The 12,934-nt window shown below is 32.8% G+C and overlaps 1 long non-coding RNA gene across 1 annotated transcript in view; it reads left to right on the top strand.

The window, feature by feature from the left end:
• The window catches only part of LOC118746338, a 65,079-nt gene extending 52,200 nt beyond the window's left edge, over positions 1-12,879 (top strand). Inside the window, exon 3 of the long non-coding RNA XR_004993822.1 lies at positions 11,845-12,879. This is a non-coding gene — a long non-coding RNA (uncharacterized LOC118746338). The remainder of the gene's footprint in view (positions 1-11,844) is intronic.
• The last annotated feature ends 55 nt before the right edge of the window (positions 12,880-12,934 follow it).

Raw genomic sequence — 12,934 nt, 5'->3', positions numbered from 1 at the left:
AACAGAGTCTGAGCGTAAAAACAGGCAATATTTGTCAGTTAATTAGCGGTTTTTTGTTTATCGAAAAACAGGGCAAGTAATGCCATAAATAAAAAAAACAACATGTGAAGTATTTGTAATTATTTGATATCAATCATGTGTGCGTGTGAAGATGTATAAAAACATACGAGTTTGTACAAACAGAAATGACCTCCTGTCAATATTCATATCAAACCTTCGATGCTGCTGCTCTTGAACGATGATAAAAAAAAAAAAGTGATGGAGTTGATTGAACTTTACTGTAAATTTTCATATGAAATTTTTGCATTAGAAAATTGAATTAAAATAACTGAAAGTTGCAAAAAGCTTCTCCAATGCCCGAGCTACATTTACTTATATTTAGTAAGAGGTATCTATAGCTATAATAAAGCAGTGTGCTGCTAAAAGCGGTAATGACATTACTTACCTTCACGCGGCCCATCTACGACAAATATAAAATCATAGCGATAAAAAATATTGCTTATTCGGGCTCTTAGAAACGGAACCGGGCCTTTGAAATTAACCAATTGCCGACATCGGAAACATCGGAAACCATGGATATGTCGATTTTTTCCTGCCAATGTATTTTAATAATGATGGGGTATTAGGGCATATAGCGCTGCGATTAATATCTATATCTATTATACTTACCCTTAAGTAGTTACTCCAACTTTAGGCAGTTAATGAAATTAAGCACCTTGGAGCGTGCCATGTTTCAGATTCTGTATGAAGATGATACTCGTTCTCCAAGGTATATATGTAAGCCTAGGTCGAGTTATACGCAGACAATCACATAATAAATATATGTTCCGAGGTTTCCTCCTCCAGCCCACAGAACCTGCAGTTCGCCCACTCAGATAGTCATATTATGTGTAGATGGTACTTCAGCCTGTAGTGGACTGTAAGGTACTCGGTGTCAGTTGTTTAGTCCTCCCTGCTTAGATTTAGCAGTCGTTCAGAGATTTCGCGAGAGGGAGTTATGGATTGCCTTTGCCCCATGTCTCCTTAGCAACTCTGTCGTGCACCCTCTGGATGAACCACAGAAGAACTGAGAGCCGATCAGGCATCATCGGGCACCACACACACTTTGCTAGAGTGTCCACCCCTTTGATTGCCATCGAAACCTTCATGACACGGAACCCACGACAAGGTAAAGCTGTTCCTAGACAATTTTGCACTGTCTACTGGCTTCCTGGCTATCCGACAGAATGTTTATTGTTGCCCCATTTGTCCTTCTGCGAAGACATTCGTGGATACAGTCTTCAATCATGAAAACTTATGACTGGAATATGGTTGGGTATATACTCATCGGAATGCTTTTCTGAAATCTACGTTAATAAATGCCGGGTATCCCTTCTCAGTGTTATTAGCTTGTAGGGCTTTATGAAGGTCAACTACGGTAGTCTGTAAGTTCAACTCCGGGCTCACTTACGAAGGATTTTAGGATACCCAAATATTCCCTTAAGTGGCCAATTTTCAAGCTGTCCAGGCCCGGCAGCCCTAGCGCGCTCCAGCAAGCCTCTTTCTCTATAAGTGTAGCTAGAGGCGGTATGCATGCGAGGACACCAAGCGGTTCTGTGGGGCACGTGCGCGAGGCCTCCATCATTGCCACACAAACCAGGCGCTCCACTTACCTAGGCGTTGTATTTTAACATCGATGTTGATAATTCGATGTATCGTTTGTACATTTGTGAGCATGGAAGCGAGGTATTGGTATGCCATTTGGGCGTATGCCAGGCGCACACACAGGAAGTTTATTGATTATTTATTTAGCTAGCTTGGCGTCAAAACCTATTCGCAATTAAATAATTAAACATTTTGTTGTGGCGGTCAAAGTCAAAGCTAGCAACTAAGCTGGTAGTTGGCAGCATGGGATTGTGGCAAATTGGAAATATTACAATACAACCAATTATATGCTAAAGAATTTCACAAAAATGGCTGCAAAAAAAAACATCGAAAAATTCTTGTATAAAATGATAGTAAATTCAAGATACGAATAGCAACTTGTTTCAAGCCATCACCGACTGACTCAATGCGTGCGCCATAACTCGCTTTGCTGCTGGAACATTAATCAATACATTTTTTTCTTATTTTAACATAAATTGAAGGTCGTTCGATTGCCGGCTACTACTTCCATTTTAATGTACAAAATGAAAATAAATTTAATAAAAACTATTGATAATCAAAATAGCCAAAAAAAGTAAATTCAACTAACGCAGAGTTCTGCAAGCAAAAATTGAATAAATTTTACTTTTTAATAGCAGTACTGGACAAGCGCACCGAAAATAATAAATATAAAAACTTGATATGCTTAACTTTTGCTTAAAAAACTTGCTTATTTATAAATACGTGCATACGTATGTATGTATGTATGTATATGCGCGCCAAGCAAGAACTCATCAAAAAGTCGCTTACTCGTTAGCGGCGTTTGATTACTTTTGATTATTGGAAATACACGAAAAACAAGTGTTTCGCTTTCAAACAATTTTATTTTTATTTTTTGTTAATTTTTTACCATGCGCGTGAATCTTATTGAAGTCTATTGCTAATTTTCATTTTTTATTTGTTGGCTTGTTTGCTTCATTTTTGTGGCCTGTTCTGGTCGAGCCAACTTTGGGTTAGTTTAAAATGATGCCTCAGCCAGCATGCTTTGCTCATCATCGCAGCGTGTTTTTTATTTATGTGCATATTTTTATTTGCATACTTCTACAAATACGATACAATGCTAAAAACTTGTTCACACAGCAGCCTATTTGAACATTTCTTAAGTTATATAAGAATAGTTTTCTAATTTAGTTTAGTTCATGCTTGCTAATATATGAATGTATTTATGGCTCTTTAGCATCAAGAAATTTTTATGAATGTGTGTACATGCATGTTTCCTTTGTCCAATTATTTTATGTGAAATTTGAAATTTATACGACTTGTCCGCTTGTTCCAAAACTGGTGCTATTATTATTGAAAATGCATATAATTAGCTTAAATTATACCCTTTGTTATTGGAAACTATTGAATACTCGAATAAAAATTTGCTATACACTGATATTTCAACAAAATTATTGACGTGATTGAAACCCATAAATAACATAAACAAGTATTAAACTAGTATTAGTTGTTATTGCCTTTATTTTATTAACATTCAAATAAATAAAATTTGCGCAAAACGTCAACTTGTTTCCTTATGAATTTGAATTTTGTCGTGAAATAAAAATTGTAATTCAATCATATGTTTTCTACTGCTAAAATATTCGGTTAAAACATCGTACATTTCTAGTCGCTAAGAATAATATATGAAAAGTTGTGCAACTGGCAAAGTATATCCACTGATTGCATATTGAAAATAAAAAAAATTAGTTTAGTTTTAGTCAACTTAATTTTTTTTTTTAGAAAAATGGCAACGCTGTTTAAAGATGGGAACAAATTTGTGATTATAAAAACTTGTTGTCCAACTGCAATACTTAAACTTTTTTTACTTAAATAAAATGATTATTTGATTCAAAGTTTTAAACAGGTGGCATCACCATTTAAAAGTTTTTCATAAATAAGCTGTGATAAAAACAGTTCTTTCAAATTCCCCGTTTTTTACTTATTTTTTTGTTAAACAAGATATTTAATTAATTTAAAAAATTCAATAAGCTGGCAACCATGCTCGTAATTATCAATGAAATCGACAAATTTTAAAAACGATTCTGTCGATAGCCATATTTGAGTGCCAGTTCACACAAGTAACATATTGATTTAATTTCGAGTGTTAGTTGGCAACTCTATTTTAGAATATTCCTTAAAAGAGACGTGTATAAAAACCTTGTTTTAAAACTCGGGTTTTTAGTTTTACTTAAATTAGAAACTTAAGTTATTAATTTAAACGTTTAGTTAGTTGGCAACCCGTTCCCCTTTACTTAGTTAACATGTTTATGTGATTTTAATTTTGCAATAGCTGGCATCACCATTTAAAAATATTGCATAATTAAGCTCTTTATTAATCCTCCCATTTTTTGTTATTATTAGATATTTAAAAATTTTGTTAGCCGGCAACCATGTTGAAAAAGGTCAAAGAATTTGTGAGATTTTCAATCGCCATATTTGAGTCCTATCCGCTCAGGTCAATTATTTAATTAATTGTGGCCTTTAAATATGTGGCATCATCATTTAAAAATATTTCATGAATGAGCTCTTTAAAGAAACTTTTTTTAAGTCCCCATTTTTTACAATTTAAAAATAAAAAATATCAATGAATTCGTGGGATTGAAAAAAATGTAAAAATATAAAAAAATTCTGTAGCCATATTTGAGTGTTTTTGCTCAATTAACATGTGGCATCGCTATTTAAAAATATTTATTTTTAAATCCTACTTTTTTAGTGTGATTAAATATTTTATTTATTTTAGTTCTTTTTACTTAAAAAATTGATTTAAATTAAAGATAGTTAGGGCGTTCACATGGTGTCACAAGTGTCGTTTTGTCGTAAAGTTTTCAAAGGCTAAATAAATGTTTAGAGGACTTGAAAGCACAACCAACTATTTTTTAACGGTGTGAAATTTCAAAATTCGGGAGTTTTTGGTAGCTGCCGAATCCTTTAAATATAGCTTTGGCCGATTAGTATAAAATACCTTGTGAACTCCCCAAATATTTCTCAAAGGATATGTTCATAAAAGCTCAATGGTGTCGGAATACCGGCTCTGCCTTGCGAACGAGGAAACTTCCGAATACCTGCTTTGTGACTGTCAGACTACTTTTTTTTAGAGATAGATACAAAGACATTATAGCTATCTACCTGAGCTAAGTTTTCAAGAATAAAGCTCACTTTGAGCAGAAGTTTCAAAAACCAAACATTTCGCACTAAACATTTTAATAGTCCTGCTTTCGCTTTAAAAATTAATTATACTGATATAAGTGTGTGCATATTAATGCCTGCTCTGACATATATACGCTATACGCAAATGCTTGGAATAAGCACTACGTGCACAATGACTTGCATAATCGATAAATTTGTGGTTGCACATCATAGCTGCTTCATTGTTTTTCTTTCACAGTGCACAAATTACAGCTGTTAAATTTAATTATTGCGAACTGATTGAAAGTAAATTTTATTCTACGCTAAATGATTTGCATTGTAAATAAAAAAAAAAAAAATATTCATTAATTTTATAGGATGCCTTGAAAATACTTTACATAAAATATGCAGTGCAAGAGCGGCATTCTTTTTTATATATTTAATTAAATACGAAGGCCTTAACGATGTTGTACCGGGCGTATACATAATATTTATTAAACTGCCACACACTGACAGTTTTTGTTTGCCGTTAGCGAACTTGAAAAATGTACAAACATACATATGTACATTAGACTGCATCACTCCCCATAAAAAAAAAAAAATCAGTACTGTCTTTCCATTGGAATTTTAAAATCTATTATATTTTAAGACGTCCACCAAAATATTTCCGAAAAATATTAAGATTTACGTGAGCCGGAGCAATTTGAAAATACCTCCAAAAATAGAGCTTTTTATGAATAAAAATAGTTTCTTAGAGACTTTTTTGAAAAAAAAAATCTCTTCGAATGACAAAACGGTTTAAGCTTAAAAAATTTACATAAAAAAAAATTAAATATTTAACGGAATCATTATAAAGAGATTTCTGATGCTGTTTTTTATCTTTTTTGAAAGAAAAACTTGAATAACTGAACCTAAACTATTCCGATTTAGAGTTTTGAGGTATCATTGGAAAGGTATTTTCTCACCCTTTTTATTTCTTTGCTAATGAACTCCTTCAAAGGGTGAAAGAGAAAGGTAGGATGAACGAGCTTCATTCCAAATTTAATTAAGATTGGGACACGAATGACTTTTTTTCCACAGAGATCCCATAAGTCTAAATCAGAATAGTTTTAGTAAATCAATCTTTGAGAAAAGTTAAAAAACCGCATCAAAAATCTTATTATTACGATTCCGTTGAAAAGATTTTTAAATATTTTTATGCAGATTTTTTTAGCTTAATCTGTTTTGTTATATGAGAGGGTTGTTTTTCAAAAAGTTCTTTAAGAAACTATTTTTATCCATAAAAAACTCAATTTTTGTAGGTATTTTCAAATCGGCCCAGCTCACGTAAATCTTAATATTTTTCCGAAATATTTTTCCCCGTGGAAAACCTGCAATTTTTTTTTTGTGATGCAGTCTAATGTTCATATGTACACATGTATGTTCCATTTGGCAAATTATATTTTGTTGGGCATGTACAGTCAATATTTAGTAATAAAAGGATATTTTACTACACGCTGTTGCTTTCACAACCTATGTGGCAAACCAATGCCTTAAATAAGCATATAAGCATTTATACGTAGGTGTGAATTCTACGCTGTACTGTAATAGCTAGTACATATTTGGTTTAAAAGCATTTTTAATTTGAAGCGCAATTGCGTTGCAGTTTTTGTAGGAATTTTAAATAAAAAAAATAATATTGCCACTAAATTTATTTAGGTATTCACACCAGCTAGCTAATAGGCGTAGGTATGACTGAGGTATGACTGTTACCCAGGTAAAAAATATACTCATCGCAGTTTTGCAGATTTAAAGGTTCTTCCAATGTGTATCAGATACACGTGCTAATTGCAAAAGCAACTTCCTTTTTAATCAGTCTGAGTGGAAAGTTTACTGTCTCTATTTCGGATTCATCAGCATATGCTCCGGCCGGGAACCAAGATGAGAGAGATGTCTATTGTTTCGGCCGTCGAGCTTAATGCGCATTTGCAATCTTCAACTAAGTATTTTAGATTTTGTAACCGGTGAGGCAATTTCACAGTGTCTCTCTAAAGCTTTCTAGGACCTCTCGATTACTAGCAATTCTTCTTGGTACCAAACCCCCATTGACCAGTGTCACTATTCAGTACATTTATTGTTGAAAAGTAAATAGCAAATAAAGGGAAAATGGCCATAACCCTATAACCAGAAATATTAATATTAAATGTTTGAAAATAATAGAAATACTATAAAATTCTTTACCCTTTGTTAGAATTGCTTTGTGGGAAATTTGTTTTTATTGATTTCAATGATGTTTTATTGATTCAAAAATTAATTAAATTCTTTATTTTTAAAATTTTAGTTTTCACACAAAAATTTTGCTAACCAGAGCAAAACTCTACATACATACATACATACTATGTGCATACCTACATATGCATGTACTCGAGAGTACTTTTTTTTAGCGACAACGCAAAAATATTTCATCAATAAGGTCAACTCATAGTAGAGAAAAATGCAAATGCTTACTGGAAATGCTTTGGAAATGTAAACACAAATGTGCACAATGTAGAAAGGTCAGAGAATTTGCTCTTATTACTCTCTCGAAAGCATTCAAAGCCTTTTTATCTTTATTTGATATCGTGATTCATGAAACATATAAAGCAAAGGGCAGGACGAGGAATTTGTATTCAGCAGATCGAATCGCCGCCTGCACGTTAGAGCTTAGAAGCTATACCGTCGCCTTTGGAGGCCCTATTGTTTCTAAACAGCCTCATTGCGCTTTTAAACTCATTTTGGTGAATCGAAGGCACGTGAGCTTTGCCGTCAACCCATTTTCCAGAGTTATTCTTCGTCACCATTAAGAACAATGTTACCAGATTAAAAATTTTCGTAACTTGTAAGAACCAGCTACAGTGTAAAAATCATTTGTCACGCTGCCTCAGTTTCCTATATAGAATATTCAAGCAGTTCTCAGTTGCAAAATAAACTTAACTTAACAAACATAGACATAGATTCATTGCCCAATTAGTACGTCATTCGTTTTAAGAGCTTAATTTGGAAATATTAACCGATTTACCAGACATTAAGCAGCAGTTACGCAAAAAGCAAAGACACTGATGCAATGCGAAGATGCTATTTATGCACAAACTACGCACACAAACAAAGAAAAATTAAAAAAAAATCAAAATTTAGAGATGTTAGGTACTCGAGATGCAAAGATATTGAAGAGGAAAATGAAAAATTCCAACATTGCAATCACCAAAAATTTGCATAAACATTAAACGCAATAACTCGATTTTAATTGCTGCCATTCCAAAAGCAGTCTGTAAATACAAGCATACAAACGTGTGTATGAACATTAGAGTGCATTACCCTTCATAAAAAAAAAATTAATATTGATTGTTTTTCCACCGAAATCATAAAAGTTATTATATAGAAGGCAATATATTTTGGAAAAATACTAAGATTTATGTGAGCTGGATTGATAAAGTCGAACATTCGCATGATAGAAGAGTTTAAGGTTAAAAGGTATGCAGAAAAATGTTTAAATGTTAAATATAAGGAGATTTTTGGAGATATTTTCGAATCGGCCAGCTCACCGAAATCCAAATATTTTTGCTGAAATTTTTTGTTACAAGTCTCGAAGTACACTAAATTTTTTAATTAGGTTGGAAAACCTGCAAAATTTTTTGTTGAGGCACCTTAATGTACCTACATACATTTGTATATACATGTGTGCATGCACATCTGAATATGTGTGTAAAGGCATATTTGGATGGGTAAAATGTTTTTGGTAGGCTTTAAAAGCGTAAATTTCGAGGAACTAAGAAACAAAAAAAAAGAATGAATTAAATGAAAATGCTTGCAATTGCATTACTTAAACTGCATACTGCTCGCTTGAAATGCTATTTTTTTGTTAACAGCCAACGTCTAGTTTGCTTAAAATTTCAGCAATTAGCAACAGTAGCATTTCAACTGAAAATCCAATTTGAACTTGTTTGCAAAAATCTTGCTCTTCACCAGGGGCTTAGCTTTGGCGTTTATGTGAGTAAGTGTGAATATATTTGCAAAAATATTTGTAAGTTTATACGCTAACACAGACATACGAATAAGTAAACGCACATACATACATTTAACATCAGCTCACTCTTCATAAATATAAAACAAGTTTGGTAGAGCAAGAAATCAAATATTGCTTAATTCTCGGATGATCTACAAAATATTGTATACTAAAACGAACAAATCCGTGATGGGAAAAATTGTATTTACTAAGTATTAAGTCATAAGTATAAAATTACTTTGGTATTTATGTTGTAGTAAATAATTAAGTACCTGCTATGTTTTTTATGTATTTTAGGCGGCTGTGAGTATTTTAAATACTTTTTTTTTTAAATTATTTGCGCAGTACTAAATATTGAGTGGAATAGTAACCTTAACTTATTAACGCTTTCACTTATTTAGTAATTTTGGCTTCACTAAATCGGTCACCAAATCGGTATCGGCACAAATCTATGGTTGGTTGTAGTGCCAAGTAAAAAAAAAAGAAATACTGGATGCAAAAGTAATCCACATAAGCCTTGAAAGTTCCAAAAATAGAACATAAATAATTCCGAAAAGCCCTTAAATGTTCAAGAAAAGTCTCGAAAAAATTGTCAAGGTCCTCAGAAAGTTCTGAAAGTAAAACACGAAAAAATCTTGAAAGGTTTCGAAAAATGCCGAAAAATATAACACGGAGAAACTCCGAAAATGTCCGAAAAATACCAAAATATGCCGAAATTTATAACACAAAGAATCTCAAAAAGTTCGGAAAAAGTGAGGAAAAGTCTTGGAAAAAATTTACAAATCAAAATAAGGTCAGAAAATTTTCTAAAATTTTTAAAACTTTCTAAAAAAATTGCAAAGTAAAACACGAAAAATACCGAAGAAAGTCTAAAAGAAACACAAGAAAATCTTGAAAGGTTTCGACAAAACCCTCAAGGTTCCCAAAAAATACCGAAAAGTTCTGATGAAGTAAAGAAATATTCTAGTAAAATGCCAAAGTTCTTAAAAAATTCTGAATAGCAAAACACGAGTCACGACAAATCAGACAACGATTCGACTTTTTTTTTTAATATTTCGAAAGATCCTGAGGATCCCAAAAAAAAAAAACATGAAAATCCCGAAAACTTCCAAAAAAATTTCACAAGTTTCTGAAAATAATTCCAAAAGAAACAATACGAAGGATCCCGAAACATATCACAAAGAATTCAAGAAAATCTTGAAACGTTTTGAAACGTGCCAAAAATCTGGAAGCATTTCATTATATTATCAACCCCTAAAACAAGGAAGGAAGAAAAAAATATCGACAATTTTTTCTATTCTTGTACCTTTTTGGTTTGTAGAAATATGGGAAATATTTTAGTACTCCCAAATACCTTAGTATTTACTCAAGTAAACATTTATATAAGTTTTTTTCTTTTCAGGTCCTTGGTAGCCCTAACAAGCACAGAAATACCAAATAAGCTGAACATTTCCAAACCTGCTTAATTTTGCTTTTCAAATTTCATAGTTCTTCTCAATTTGAACTGACTTTCCTTAGTCCGCTTAAGAATTGTATATATGTGTATATGTACACAATAAATTTTTATGTACACATGTATGCATGTTTCGTACACACACACCTACACTTACTTAATAACTGCTCGAATTCACGTTCATCCTTACGTCATATTTGTTTTTTAAATCAGCCAAGAAATACTAAGTATTTCTTAAATTTTTTTTGCCAACAAAATCTTCTCTTAGTAAATACATATAAAAAACCTGCATTTACCGTTGAGGCGCACAGTTGAATCGGACGCGTTTCAAGTGACAAGTTGACATCTTGTTCGAGTAGTGGGCTACCTTGTGTTGCAATAAAAGCATTTAGAAAAATATTTATTTGTTATTTGCTTCGCACATCCGCTTATGTGCGCTCCATTTTCGTAAGAAACTGGCGGTTTTGCCTTCGTCTGTCTGTGTGTGTCTGCATGTAATATTTCTTTTACAATTGTGGGCGTTTTTCTTTTGCGCATATTTGACGTGTTTGAATTTTTCGTTTTTTTTTTTTGTTTTCAAACAGATCCATTCAAAGTGGTTACAAAAAGTTCAACACACCCATTAGTTATTTAACAACACGAATCAGCTAACTATTCAACGCAGCTGTCAGCCAACATCATGGCTGTGTGGTGGCTTCAGTCATGGCTCGTCTTTATATTGGTAATTTAGTTTGGGAAAAAGTGTGAAACCATTTTTTCTAATATTAATTGCATTTTGAACGATTTGTTAACGGTATTTGTTGCATAATTTTTTTTTAACACTACTCTCGGGTAAAATTACTCTTACACAATGTTGTGAAATTTCATGAGTTATGTATGTAAGTAGCATGTGAAGATCTAGATTTGGGGGGGTTTTCGCGGATCTCACTACTGGATATGCAGATTCGACAGAAAATTGATATGAATAAATTGCTTAGCAGTTAGCATGTTTACTGGAGCTAGACAGGTTCCTACGCTGATGATCTCTCGCTGACGGTAGAGTTTTCTGCGGTCTAGTACAAAACGCCTTTTAGGAGGTAGAGACCTGGTCCAGAGGAACGGAACTCAGAGAAATCGAAAGTAGACCAGCTCCAGCTGCCTCGTTAAATAAATGCCAGGCAGCCTCCCTCAGAGGAAGTCAGATTACTGGGCGTCATTCTGTACCGAAATCTAACCTGACGGCGCAATGTAGGGGTGCCTGCCAAGAAGGCCATAACAACGGCCTTATCCACCTATAAGTCAGTGGTTGTAGGTCATATTTTATTCAATGGCATCAGGCGAGTATCCCTGAAATTGTAATCGTCACTACTGGCAAATACGCCACATCTCTATAAATATTTCACGTGTTGGTTCTTTTAGCAGCCGAAATAATAACTATAGCCTTTTATGTTCCAGAATCCCCCATACATATATACTTATAAATAAGTTATCATAAACTTATGTATATGTATATTATCAACATCTAGTCTAACCTAACTTTATTTTCGTATGTATTTAAATCAAATCACATATTTCAACTAATTTCTTTCTCTACCCGCAGGCCATCGCTTGCATATTAGTGCAATGCGCCCTCACTCAAAACTACGATAAGGAGAATCGCCGCCTTATTCTGCAAATTAAAGACCAAAAAACGACCAATCAACAATACTATTCGTCAAATTTTGATACCAGTAAGTAGCAACAGTTTCAATTTCAATCAATTCAATTGCACCAAATCATACATTCTTGCACACGTAGTAACAGAGAAAAATTAAAAAAAAAATTCATAAATTCATATTTTTATACTACATTATATTTTCTCTCTTTATTTCAACACTAAATATTTCTACTTCTCTTACTCTTACATCCTTAATTTTTCAGCTGATTTTTGCTTTATTAATTCTTTCTAATTTAAATTTCAATATCTTTGTTTTTCTTTTCTTCTTCCAACTCTCTTACTTCCTATCTATTATCCTTTGTACTTTCCTTTACCCTCTCTCTCTCTCTCTCACACACACTCTCTTTGATAATTCTGCTTTATGCGTTTCTATTTCACTTCAACTAACCAGCTGGTTAGTTACACTCATTTACTATTTCACATTCTTTCTTTTTCTCTTCCACTATATTTTTCATACAATTTCTCCCACTCACATTAGCGTTTGCAATTCACACCCATAGTAGTTGTTTTGTTTGTAGCATTTTATACAATCCATATAGTATAAGTACATTAACTATATAATTCTTTTACAATTTACGCTGCACTACGAGCCGTTTGGAAAGGGCTCATTCGCCGCGCAGCCTTCGACGAACCGAGTCCTTTCAGCTTTTTGAATTGCGCAGTTAGATGATACTTTCCACAATTAGTTGGCATATTTTTTGCAGTAAAATTTGTAGTTAGTAGATATTTAGTAAATTTGAAAAAAAAAAAATAAATTTAGAACTGGCTTTGTACATACATTTAATTCCTTTGCAATTCAAAATTTGTATTCTTTTGAAAAAAAAATTAATAAATAGAAGCAATAACTATTAATTGATTAACATTAGCGCGCTGTAGCCTTAATTAAAACACTACAATAGCAACTAAAAAAAAAAAAAACAATTTAGTAAATACTTCAAGACAATCCGTTAGTTAAATTATAAACTACTCAAGC

Source organism: Rhagoletis pomonella, unplaced genomic scaffold (assembly GCF_013731165.1).
Source record: "Rhagoletis pomonella isolate Grant_MI unplaced genomic scaffold, Rhpom_1.0 Rhpom_scaffold_00010, whole genome shotgun sequence".
In the NCBI taxonomy this organism is placed as follows: domain Eukaryota; kingdom Metazoa; phylum Arthropoda; class Insecta; order Diptera; family Tephritidae; genus Rhagoletis; species Rhagoletis pomonella.
This window is presented reverse-complemented; position numbering and strand designations above follow the sequence as displayed.